At 37.4% G+C, this 13,779-nt stretch overlaps 1 protein-coding gene across 7 annotated transcripts in view; it reads right to left on the bottom strand.

The window, feature by feature from the left end:
• The window catches only part of Grm7 (glutamate metabotropic receptor 7), an 886,003-nt gene that overhangs the window by 442,237 nt on the left and 429,987 nt on the right, over positions 1-13,779 (bottom strand). The window lies entirely within an intron of this gene.

The following is a 13,779-nucleotide window of genomic DNA, read 5'->3' as shown; positions in this document are numbered from 1 at the left end:
CTCTGCCAGTTCATGCTTCTCTAAGCACAAAGGAGGCCAGTTAGCATCATACTCATCCTCTCTCGACCCAAAATCATGATTTTTGCATAAATGCTTCCTAAGAGTGATGGGTAAATTTAATGGCCAACTTGATGAAATATAGAATGATCTTGAAAACAAACCTCTTGACACATCCATGAGATAGTTTCTAATTTGGCTAATTGAGGTAGGAAGGCTACTATAATTGTGGTGGTACCATTCCTCTGGCTAAGCTCAAGGATTGAATAGAAAGTAGGAAGCCATCTATGTACCCATATACATGTCTCTCTGATTCCCAGCAACTGATGCAATGCAAACAGGTGACTCATGCTCCTGCTGCCATAACTTCCCTAAAACTGCAGTCAGAAGAAATTTACCCTACTCTTGAGTTTTATTTCTTGTTTTAGGTTTAGTCATAGCAAGGAGACGTGTCATGAATACACTGAGTTGCAAAAGATCCACTGAAATGCTGAAAGAATAAGGCTGAGTTCACCGAGTCTTTCAAGAGCATTAGAAAAGACATTTCAGGCATTTCGGTGCAGTGGCAGATGTGTAACCTGACCTGGCCATTTCCTGTGACTGGGTCAGACTTCCAGTGGAGAAATTGGTACACTTGCCCTGTCACATAATCCTACAGTCTGTGCTATGGGATGTTCCAGTGGGGGTGGGGTATGGTGTGGTGTTTAAGGGTGGCTAGGATATTTTGGAGTGGCCAACCAATGACTCCTTAGACACATAACATGAGAGTGAGCCCACCCTTCCTCAAGTACCAGGACCCAGAGGAGAGATATTCCAGAGATCTAGGATATAACCAAACACAACTGGAGAAAAAAAAGTCAAAGTAATGATGCCTAATCATATTCTACTATACTCATAGATTGGTGACTACTGCAATTTTCATCAGAGAGTCTTCATGCAGTACCTGATGAAAACAGATGCAGAGACCCACAGCTAAGCATTGAACCAAGCTTGGGGAATCCTATGGAAAAGAGTAAAGGATTATAGGAGCCTCGGGGAGGTCAAGAGCATCACAAATAAATCCACAGAAACACTCATAGAATCTGACAAATTCTGAACAGACACTCAGGGAGTCTGCATCAGACTGACCTAGACTGGTTATATATGTGTGATTGTTGCGTAACTTAATCTACTTGTGGGAATCCTAGCAGCAGGAACTTGGAGTATCAGTTTTGACTGGCTTTTGGGAACCTATTCCTCATACTGGATTACCTTGGCCAGCCTTGATACACGAAAGGGCTTTAATTCTACCTCAACTTGATATGCCATGATTTGATGATACCCATGGGAAGCCTGCCCCTTTATGAACAGATACAGAGGAGGAATGATTGGGAGAGAAAAGATAGGAGGTGAGGGAGAGAAGAGGATGAAAAGAGGGAAGATAAACTGCAGTGGGGATATAAAATATGTGCATAAAATTAATTACTAAAAAGGAAAACAGTTTCAGGTAGTTTTCACCATCTCTTGGTTTATGGATCTGCTCTTAGAGATATCTTATTTGTCTTGTGGTTTTCTTTGGAGAATTTCTATAAAAGTCAGCCAACTTAGGGATTCAGTACTTAGGTAGATAGGTTATACTGGAGAGTTCGACAGATTTCCTGAAGTAACCTGCTACTTTGCAAAGAAGGTTCTGTCTTAGTAAAAATATTGAATTAAAAAAAAACAGGCATAGCTCACAAACTTCAACCAGATCTACCACACTGTTGCAATGCAAAACCAAGCTGTGTCCAGGAATGAGGAATTAGATTCAGCTTAAAAGTCTCTGCTTCAAAAGGTGATAGCTCAAACTGGCCATGGATGTGCAGTACTAGAGTCTCGAAATTGGAGAAACTGAATCAGAAAGTCTGAGAATTCAGGGGCAGCTTGAACACGCATGCTCTGTTACATAGCAACCTGAAGGCGAGTCTTGATTATGTAGTATAATCGGGTCTCAAAAAGGAAAAAATAGAATGTGCTGTTAGTATTGAATTAAATTAAATTAAAAATTTCCACATAGAACTTACAAATACAGTCATTTTGTGACATGTTCTTGTTTCTCAGGTTTTTATAGCAGAAATGAATCACATGTGTGTATTCTTAGGAGGAATAATCTTATCTTTGATGACCTCAAGGCAAACTTTATCAACTGCTAACAGCAATCTTAAAAAGAAGGCAGGAGAGACATGCATAGAAATAGATCCTCAAATGAGTAACTGAATCGAAGCATGGACCATTGTTGAAGCAATATAGTTTAACTTACACAATTTTTAAATGACAGTCAGCAGGATATTCTGTCCTCCTCTGCCTTTTATTTTCAAAGGTTCTGTAAGACCAGTAAATGCATAAAAATGAAGTCAATACTTTTGAAGCCTTTACAGATCTACTGGCTAATGAACGGAATTTACAGTATCAGAGGAATGAACAGGTGAGAGAGAAGGAAGATGGATAGATATCACACACTTGCTACCATGTGAATGTTAGAAGTTAAAAACTACAAGAGTCAATTGGCCAGCAAAGAGCAAAACTACTACCTACTTAATTAGACTATTGACTGCAAAATACTGGGAAAAAAACAAAAAGCACATAACCTTGTACCACCAAATATGAATTTTAGTTTAGGTTAAACCAAACACAGACTTTATAAATTATGAGCATTCTGAGCTAGCTCAGAAAAATTTCCTTTGAAAACAAGAAGCTATAGTATACTTTTCACCAGAAATCCTTAATATCCATGTTGCTACATTTTGGCATATATAAGAAATCTACATGATTGTTCACATCTACATTCATTTGCTGCATTCTCCTATTGTCCTTAGGTTCAACTCCAAAATCTACAGCAAAACTGAAACCAAGTTGACTTTGGTTGGGACTTCAAGAAAAATAGAAAGCAGAAAATTCTGGTAAGAACATAGTAGAAAATGGGGCCAAAGTCAGAGCTCCCTTACCCATAGGACATGGATATCACAAGCCTATCAAAAAGCTATAGTTGTATTTGGAAAGTAGAGGCAAGTGCACTCTGAGAAAGCCCTAGCATGCACACCTCTAACACTGGATTTTAAATGTAGCCCAGCTGTATGTCCATGCATGTGGTACCCTACAGTTTTTGTTCTAGGGATACTCCCTCTTTTCTTAGAAACAGTGTACTAGGTCCATCTTCACATAGGATCTTTATTTAGTAGACAAGAAATCAATAATGTAGGTTAATCCGGGGCATTCAGAGGTAGGGCTAGTGGGAGTAGACAGGCAGGGAACGGCATCTGATGTTACAGAATTTTAAAAGCCTTATTTATGATCTTAGTCACATGATGGCAATATCAAACAGACAGAGAAAATAATATTCTTCCAAAAATCTTCTGTTCATCTATGTTAGGAGTCAAGAAACTTGGGTTTTTCTTTGTTTATTTGTCTTCCTGTGAAGAGCCAAATAGTCAATGTTTAGACTTTATGGGCACAGAGTGTGTGTCACAGCTACTCAGCCTCTTGTAACTCTAGAGTATCCAAGTGCCCTTGACAACACACAAGCAAATAGTTATTTCCAAACAGAAATTTCACTGAGATAAACAATTTGGAAATTCTATCATGCAGGATCAAGCCTACTAGCCCATCTGCCAATTTCTAAACAATGGCTGAAATCATTGATGCAGTTTAGCAAGACACAAGCAAGAGCCAAATTTGTATCACTTGTTTATACTTCTGTTTTGGGTGCTTTCCTTACTTAAATTGAGGTGATTGTTTTTAAACTGGCATTTATTGTACATAGTAATGCATTTCTGGAGGACACATTACTCTCCCCATAGCTTTCTTTTTGTCTTTCTTTCTCATTCCCACTAGAAACTTTCCCTTCTCACTCATACAACTAACTTCCACATCATGCACATGTCTCTGTGTGTTTTTATGTACACACACACACACACACACACACTTGATTCGCAAATGAGAGAAAATATTCAGCATCTGTATTTCTATATCTCTTTATTTTCATATGATAATCCCCAACTGCATCCATATTCCTGCAAATGACACAATTTAATTTTTCATTACAGAGAACTGAAATTCCATAGTGAATATAAATGTCATATTTTCTTTATGTATTCATCATAAAAACATGGAATTGAACTGAAGAGTAAATTGTGAAACTGGAATTTGACTGATTCAGGGTCAGTTATAGAAGTTCATGGAAGTGTTCAAAACAACATAGGCTTCAAATTCAAATCAATCATAAGTCTTACTTCTAACCCCAATGAAATTATGTTTTTTATTGGAAGTCATCCATGATAGTACAGTATTTGTATAGGTACAAAATATAAACTGGACGACGGTGGCTTATGCCTTTAATCCCAGCACTCAGGAGGAAGAGACAGGAGGATCTCTGTGACTTGAGGCCAGCCTGGTCTACAGAGTGAGTTCCAGGACAGCCTCCAAAACAATACAGCAAAACCCTGTCTCGAAAAACAATAAAAAATTGGAAGAAGTGAACATAAGGAGAGTAGAAAGTGGTTTAAGACAATTAAGATGAGCCAGAGTTACACAAGAAACTGTATTAGTCCCTCCAAAGAAAGAGGATATTATGAGAATATAGCCTATGAGGGGCTCTTAGGGAGAGAAAAGTTAGACTTTATTGCACATCCAGTGCTCTACTGAGAGTTGATAAAATCTGGACAGCAATAAGAAGATAAAAGGGTCTGCTTAAGAGATGCCTTAGCAGTCAAAAACAGTTGTTGCTCCTGCAGATGACCTGAGTTCGAATGTGAGCACTAATATCATGTGACTTGCATCTATGTCCAATTCCTGTGGTTCTAATACTCTCCACTCAGGTACAAATACCTGCAAAAATAAAAATAAAAGTATCTGATGATGTACAATTTGCCAAACTAAACCTCTTCACTGAATGCAAATAATAGATGTTACTCTATTAATTAAAATTGATTGCTCCATTTGGCTGGTAGCTCTGCTCCCTGTCAGGATAAACAGCTCTAAGGGAAAGCTCACAGGTCCATCTGTATGTACACATATACAACATATCACACATACCTCAGCTTAGAAGCTCAGCACTCTAGTACTTTGGTAATCAGCATCTCATAACCACATGTAGCTCTGATTAGGAGTATTGTGATTTCAACCTAGCTAATTAAACCTGTGGAAATCAGTGTGTTTTCTCATTTCCCCTCAACACTCATTTTTCTACCACAATGTAATTGAGTTATTAGACTCCACTGGGGACACATTAAGGATCCCAGTGATGTTTTCCCATCTTTGAAAAGATAATGACACTGATGTTCCAATATATTTGAACTATCACTTTACAAAGGTATAGAGAGCATTTGTAATTAAAACATAATCATCTTCCAAATTGTTTTGATTAATATATTGTTCAATCAGCATTTATATAATATTGGATTTCTTAGAATTTCAAACTAAAGTGTTGGGTCAGGATCTCCAATTTATTTTCTCTAAAAGAAACTGTTGAAGCATTTTTACATGTGTTAATGATAATTTGTGGAATGTTTCACTTCCTGTGAAATCCACCTGCAGAGATTTAAACAGACTGTTAGTGATTTTTCTCAGGCTATATTTGTCTAGTTATTTTTCTGAAATGATAGTCCTGTAAAAATATTTGTGTCACATAATATCATCTATGCAGTCTTTAAAATCTCTTCTTTTTGTCCAAACAAATGCACACCCCAGGGTGTGTGTGTGTGTGTGTGTGTGTGTGTGTGTGTGTGTGCGTGCGCATGCGTGCGCACGCATGTGTGCAGGTGCTCATGAAAGCAAGAAGGGGGCTCGGTTCTTCTAAGTCACCAATGTGGGTGCTGGGAACTGAACTGTGGTCCTCTACAGGTGCTCCTAACTTCTTAGCCATCTCTGACAACTGTGTTGGTTAATATTTCAATATTCATGTGCGTGTTGTTGTTGATCATTTTTGAGTCAAGATTCACTCTCTAACTTACATGTCTTGTGCTTCAGCTTCCTCATTCCTGGAATTAGAGATGTGCCTGGCTTTACAATCATTTTCAAATAATGTCAACAACAATAAACCACTTTTACTGTCAACACTTTTACTGAAGGCTTAGTTTATCAGTTTTGTGACCATTTAATTACATTCACTACCGAATTTAGTTCACATTCACACTTTAAAAATATGATATTTAAACCACCTTTGTCTTCGCTTCACATAACTGTTACCCGCAGTATAATGAAGACAAACACCTTTCTTTTGGCCACATTGATATGAGGTCATTGGTATTGACATCCCAAGGCAGTGAGTTTGACTCTAGGATCCATACTCTCAACCATCACACACAACTTAGCATTTGGACAATAATATTTAGAGAGATGTAAACCAACACCATGTAATTAAAAACCAATAATAGTGAGATAAGTGGATTTTTCTAAACCAATTGAACCCTAAACCAATCAGATTTAGAATACAACCCAAACCTGCATTAAATTCAGGATAAATGATAAGATCTTTGAACTAAACATTGGAGACCTGCACCATGATGAATTGGCTAAACTTCAAAAGGAATAGAAAGGATTAATGCAAATTTCACCATTCCATACTTCTTAGAGATGGTAAAGCAAAGATAATGCTGTCAGGTACACTAGGGCAAGTCCACTAGTGACTTTCAGTCTTCACGTTTCACAATATTACTTTAATGAGTGTTTGAGAAGCCCTGTTGGAAAGACATTACTTTTGTTGTTTTGTGTTTTGAAGGTAGGGTCTCTGTTGCCCATATTTGCCCTAAACTTTAAACAATCCCTCAAGTACTCAATTTACAGATATGAGCCACATCCTGGCTATATTCTTAATTATGTCCAACCCATGTTTCTTAATATTTATTAGCATTAGATCTTAGAGTATCTAAATACCTCCCACAGAAAGAGGAATAGAGGCTGCCAGTCAAATGATCTTGACCTGAGACAAGTATTCTGGATTATCTCATCGATTCATGGTCAAGGCAAGGCATTGTAAATCTAGGAAAGAAACCATAGAAAATATGGTATTTTACCAAGCTTTGTTTGAAGATACATAAGTGCAATCCCATTCCAGCAACACCTTGACACATTTAGGACTGTAGGATGATGTGTCTTTATTATTTTACGCCCCTAAATTTACAGTGCATCCACAAATAGGGAAATCGTACGTGATTTTCATATAATACTTTCATTTAAGAAATGTTGATCTAGTTCCTCATTTTGGTTTATAGAGGTAACTCTTGCATGCTGGAAAAAATGTGGAACCAATGCTTTAACATTTTGTTAAAGTGTACTGTGCTCCTGGATGGCTGGGTATGTTTCCAAAGTAGAAACTCAGACACAGTAGATCAGACCTAGCAGGCTGCTTTTAACAAGGGCTCATGTAATATGACTGATAGATACTCATGGTTATTGTCAGTAGAATGAACTTTAAAGAATACATAAAAATTCATCCTTTTTCTTGTTGGAAAACACTTTAGGAAGGACAGTCCTGTAAAGTGATGAAAACATTTGACTCTAAATAAATGATTGTAAATGTAAATCTCCAAGTACCACCTAATTGTTCAGTGTTTGTGGCACAGAAAAATTTCAAAGGAAGGCTGGGGATATGGTTCAGTTGGTAGATGTATAGGAGTCACGAAGGTCAGGGCTTGATCTATAGCACTGTATAAACAGGTAATGGAAGTACCTCTTAGAATACCTGCAATGGGAAGTTTGGTACAGTAGGATCAGGAGCTCATTGTCATCTTACATTACATAGTGAGTTCAAATGAGGCTAGTCTAGGTAGACAAAAGTCTATTTTGAAAACAAAGCAAAACAAGATGCACACAAAAATAAAGGAATCAATTTTTCAAAGAAAAGTATAGGAGTAAGGGTTCCAATTCATTGAGGATCCACACTTGTAGCAATGTGGGTACAAATCATGCAGTGAGACAGGAGAGACATAGGGCACAGAAGAAGCTTATGAAATATTCCTCACAATGTCCCATAAAACACATGTTATATCAGTTGTAAAAAATTCAATTTGCATAGACTACAATACTAAATTTAAACAGTGGAATCTGGATAGTTCTGCTGTGTTCTCCTTTTCAGACACTATTTTAAAGTCAATGTTATTTCCAGCAGTTCAGATTTCTTTTAAGAACACCTAAGTGCAGAGAAACCGAAAGCCTCATTAATTATCTTATATGCTACCTGCCTAGGAAAGGAAAGTGTTCGTATATATTGGAAAGTAGCAAAGAGAACCATCCTTTCTACCTCGGTCAGGAAAGAAAGAAAGAAAATAAGAAAGAAAGAAAGAAAGGAAGAAAGAAAGAAAGAAAGAAAGAAAGAAAGAAAGAAAGGAAGGAAGGAAGGAAGGAAGGGAGGAAGGAAAGGAAGGATATGGAAAATTAAGGAAAGAAAGAGGGAGGAGGGGCAGAAGGAAGAAAGAAGGGAAATACGTGAGAAAGGAGTGTAAGACAAAATGTAGATACTTCTTATTTTTTTCTTCAAAGAAAATTTGGTATCTGAAATTTGTCAAATTAAAATCTGTAGCAAAGTTTATATTCTTCTAACCTGAAATTCTGACCACAGAAATAAATGCTTTCTCACACGCCTGCATTATCCCCCAGGACAGTATGCTGCTAGACCTCTTTTAATTTCTTGGCCTGTACAAAAGTTTGATGCAGGTTATATTATGCTTTGTATCAATGTGACACAAGCCAGTCATCCTTGATTAGGGATTCATGTGAGACTGTGACATCCACTGGGTGATGTGCTACCTCTAGGCAGACATTCCTGGATTGTGGAAGAAATCAAGCTGACCGAACTGAGCCATAGAGAATAAGCCTGTAGCTAGTATTTCTCCATGGTCTCTGCTTTAGTTCTTGCTTACTATTTTCTGATTGAGATTTCTATCCTGTGATGGAGTCTGACCTGGAAATGTAACTCAAAAAAAACCCATTTCTTCTGCAATTTGGTTTTGCTCAGTGATTTATGACAGCAACAAAGAAACTTACCTAGGGTAGAGATAGATACAAATTACCTATAACATCATTAGCATGTCATTAACTGCTGACACTGTGGTCTAGTTCCAATGTACAGATTACTTAGGCCTCAGAATCCTTTGTTGAAACATGATTGATCATTTGTACAAAATGCCATGAGAAAGTCACTTAATTTTATATTTATAAACATTTATGCTACAATTTTCTTAGCTTGAAATACTTGCCAAGTACTTCTGGACTGTCTATCAAGCACACTACATATGATTTGTGGTATTTATGGCTCTGGAAAGATTATTAGGTATTAGTTTTGCAGATGTGCAGTCCAGAATGTTCATACTTGCTATGTGATTTTGTTTTCTTTTTCTTATCATATACCTACTTGATAGACAGGTAAGGCAAAGCATGAATGTGGACCCTGGTTCCAGGGATTACAATACTCATATGAAAAATTCATATCCAAAAGGAGAAAACTCTACTTTAAAAATGAAAAAACTCACATCTAAGGGGAAGGGTACAACAGCTATCAACAGAAGTCATGATATGATGGTGGGCACTCACACTGGAATTTAGCTATAATGTCATCTGATCCTGGGATACTGGGTCCATATGACGTCTCTGAGCTTCTCTAATGTTAATAGACTAATGTTAATAACTCACAAGAATAGAGGTACAGCCTATTTCTTATAAAATTACTGAAAATTTAAAATGCTGAATTTTGGTGTATTTCCCATTAAAATCATTAACTTGCATTTTGACAAGGCAAACCTGTGCTCCCTTTTTTTTTAAATGTTACAAACAGGATTTGTTCACAAAAGTCATTTAGAGTTTTCTAGAACTGGAGAGATGGCTCAGCAGTTAAGAGCACTGGCTGATATTCCAGAGGTCCTGAGTTCAATTCCCAGAAACCACATAGTGGCTCACAATCATCTATAATAAAATTTGGTGCCTCTTCTGGCCTGCAGACATACATGTGCCCTTTCTAACCAGAATGTAGACTAGACACAAAACCACAGATCCCTTGTGGTTTCTTGCTATTTCTCTTCCCATCCAGACAACATCTTCAGTTAGGTTTTTACAGAAAATGGCATCAGCTCTTGCTTTCAGAATCAAGAGAGAACACAACATGATTACTTGCTTGGAATAGCTGGATCCCATAGGAAAGACCTTAACTGAACGACAACTGAACCAGTGCTTCAGAATACCTTTGGACTGTAAGCTGTGTTATGTGTCCCCATCCTGACTTACTCTCTCTCTCTCTCCCCTTCCCTCCCTCCCTTACGCCCCTCTCTCTCTCTCTCTCTCTCTCTCTCTCTCTCTCTCTCTCTCTCTCTCTCTCTCTCTCTCTCTCACTCTCTCTCTCTCTCTCACACACACACACACACATGGTTGCACATGTGCTCATCACTCTCAAATAACCACAGACTCCTTATAAAGCACTAATGACATAGGTAAAGCTGCCTGGGTCTCACAGATTTGTATCTGTGAAATTGCAAAGGGCCATGCTGGAGCTTGGCTTATCGTTTATTGAAGGGTCGCTTGCTCTCTTACTTTGGTTGGCTTCCACCATCTTTTGTGTTCTTTATGTGCAAAGAATTTCATTTGCTACTTCAGTCTCCTGATTGATTTGTCCTTCCATTTCCTCTTTTCTGTCAGAGGCCAACACCCTCCCAACAGAAGCTGACTGCCTCAGATGCTCACCCTTGCTCCAGAATGCTCAGTTAGATGTTCACTTCATATATAATCTGTGCAGAGAAGAAGGGGAGGTGCCAATCTCCAACCGAGACTATTACCAGCACTTTTCTCTAGAACTGGGGGTGAAGTTAGAGGAACTATGGGATGTGCAGTGAAATTAAGATTATCTCATTTCAACACAAAGAAATTTTATCAAGGTGTGTTCATACCTTTCTTATTTAAAATAATGGCTGTTTGATGAGATCTTAGGCCTCTAGGGAATAGATTTTGTTTTTCTTTGACAAATCATTACAGTATTTGGTAACCTTCAACACCTTCCTGATAACCCAGTTGTGAGTAAATCGGCAACAATTTTTTTTCATTTACCTTGGAAAGTTAAAGCATTCCCTGGGGTCTACTTAATATTCATACCAAACTGGAAATGATTGTTTTCATGGTAGAAGAGAAACTACAAAAAAATCTCTACTGGATCTGCTACTGCCTTTCTCATGAGATAAAAGCAGTAAGATTTTACTGAAATTTATAATCATCAGGCCAGCAAATGGTCAAATGATGGCTGTTTCCTATCAGTCACTGTTTTGGGTTTTGTTGTTGTTGTTGTTATTATTGTTTTTGTATTTCTTTTTCGAGTTCTTGCTACTCAGTTTTGTGAAATCCATTAAAGGAAGAGCTTAGAATTACCTGCAATCCAAGTCTTTTCTTCCAATGTGTCTTTAGATTCAGCCCTGTAATTTATCCCAGTCCACATAAATTTGTAATTCATGAACTGTCTCATCTCCTTGTTTTTCAATGTAAGGGGAATGAGAGACACCATAATGTCATCATATGCTTGATTATGTCCCAAACACTATCTAATGACTAGTGTAAATACACAGTCAATAAACATTTGTCAACTCAACATATGAATTAGGCAAAAAAGTGTCCAACCTGCACCATCTGGGCTGCATGTGGTTGAGGAGAGCTATGAATGTGATCCAATAAAAAAAATCAAGAATCAATGAAAACATAAAGAGAATTTGTTTTGTACTTTGTGGGTAACTTTATTGCATATTTCTGACATGTAAACTTTGAAGATGATAATATTATTTCTCAGCAACAAAATAAAGAAAATGGGATGGTCTTAAAATTAGTAAGAAAAATAAAACAGTGATAAATGATATCACTTCTCAAAATGCAGGATGTTATGCAACTGAAAATTAGTTATTATACAGTATCTCATTCATGTGGAAATTTTCTCATTGAAATTGCAGAAGTCATACATTTTTTTTTTTGGTTTTACGAGACAGGGTTTCTCTGTATTGTTTCAGAGGCTGTTGGTCCAGCCTAGCCTCATACTCACAGAGATCCGCCTGTCTCTGCCTCCCGAGTGCTGGGATTAAAGGCGTGCCCCAACACCACCCGGCTTAAAAATTAAAAAGTTGGCTGGGAAGTGGTGGTGCACACCTTTAATCCCAGCAATCAGGAGTCAAGTCAGAGACAGGTGAATCTCTGTGAGTTTGAGGTTAGCCTGGCCGACAGAGCTAGTTCTAGGACAGCTAGGGCTATTACACAGAGAACTCCTTTGTCAAAAATTGAGAGAGAGAGAGAGAGAGAGAGAGAAAGAGAGAGAGAGAGAGAGAGAGGGAGAGAGAGAGATTTTAAAGTATTAAAGTACATATTCCTTTATGTGCCCATTTACTTGTTAAAACAAGTTAATGCATAGGACATACATATTTTTATATTAGTTCATCAATTATAGAACTAAACTGAAGGATAAAATAAAAGTCAAGACTGGGCTTGTTTAATGCACAGAAACAGCTGACCTGAACAAGGGGGAGCTCTTGAACCCCTTATTGATGGCTGGGAATCCAGCATGGGACTGATCCAGACCCCCTGAATGTGGGTGTCAGTGAGGAGGCCTAGGCAATCTATGGAGCCTTGGGTAGTAGATCAGTATTTATGTGAGGCATACAAATGGACTTTGGGTGCCCATCCCACAATGAGAGATGCTCTCTTAGCTTGGATTCTTGTGGGAGGGACTAGTCCCTGCCCTGGATGAAATGACAGACTATGGATATACCCCATGGAGGGCCTCACCCTCTGGGGGAAAAGAAATGGGATTGGGGGAGGATGGAGGGTAGTTTGGTGGGAGGGTATGGGAGGAGGGGAGGGAGAGGGAGAGGGATCTCGGATTGTTATGTGAAGCAACCTTGTTTCTAATTTAAATTTAAAAATAAAAAAATGAAAAAAGCTAAGGCATATTACTCATGTTTAATAAATTAAAGTTCTGACTTGAGAAGTTGTTTTAATGTGCCTTTTATTAAATGTATTCTTTCGTTTTGAATATATCTTAATTATAGTTTTATAGCATTTATCACAGCTCAAGATATTCTTCTTATGGTAGTAAACAAACCTCCCATGAAGTAATTATATCATTATCGACAATATAAGTATATGGTATTTAATAATAGTTCATGTTGTTAAAGGACAAATAGTGTCCTCAACAATAACATATTGATTTAAAATCTTCATATCTTGGAAGTATTATCAATTATTGCCCATTTTCCTTAAAGCATAACTTAAAAAGGGAGACTCAAGATATAGCAAATACAACCTACAACTATGTCTCTTAGCTGATTGTTATGAAAAATTTAACATATGTGTATACTGAACTGGTCTGCTTATTTTGTGTTTTGTTCAACATATTTAGCATTTTTCATGTTTTAGTAAAAATCCTACTGGAATTCAGACAAAGCAATCAAAATATTTAAAATACAGACATTTCCTCTTATACCCACAAGTAGTCTAAGATTTTGAACAACAGAATCTAGACTATTACTCATTGTTTTGAAATGGGAAGTTTGATCAAACTTAATGATTAGGAGATAACAGTTTTGTATGAAATCATAAGGATATGTCATAAAAATTAAAGTTCAAAATAAGCGTTACTTGGAAAATTAAAGCATGCCAACCTTATTTCACCTCACACATTGCTTATTTTCTTAGATAGATTTTGGGCCCATGCCCTGTAACAATTTAGAAGCCAGAGTCAAGGCCCAAATGTTTAAAAGACACAATCTAAGGTTGAGGCTGAACTACAGGATAATGTATAGTAAGGTATTAATT

This window comes from Mesocricetus auratus, unplaced genomic scaffold (genome assembly GCF_017639785.1).
Source record: "Mesocricetus auratus isolate SY011 unplaced genomic scaffold, BCM_Maur_2.0 Super-Scaffold_100676, whole genome shotgun sequence".
Lineage (NCBI taxonomy): Eukaryota > Metazoa > Chordata > Mammalia > Rodentia > Cricetidae > Mesocricetus > Mesocricetus auratus.
Note: the sequence above shows the minus strand (reverse complement) of the source record. Positions and strands in the feature narration are given on the sequence as shown.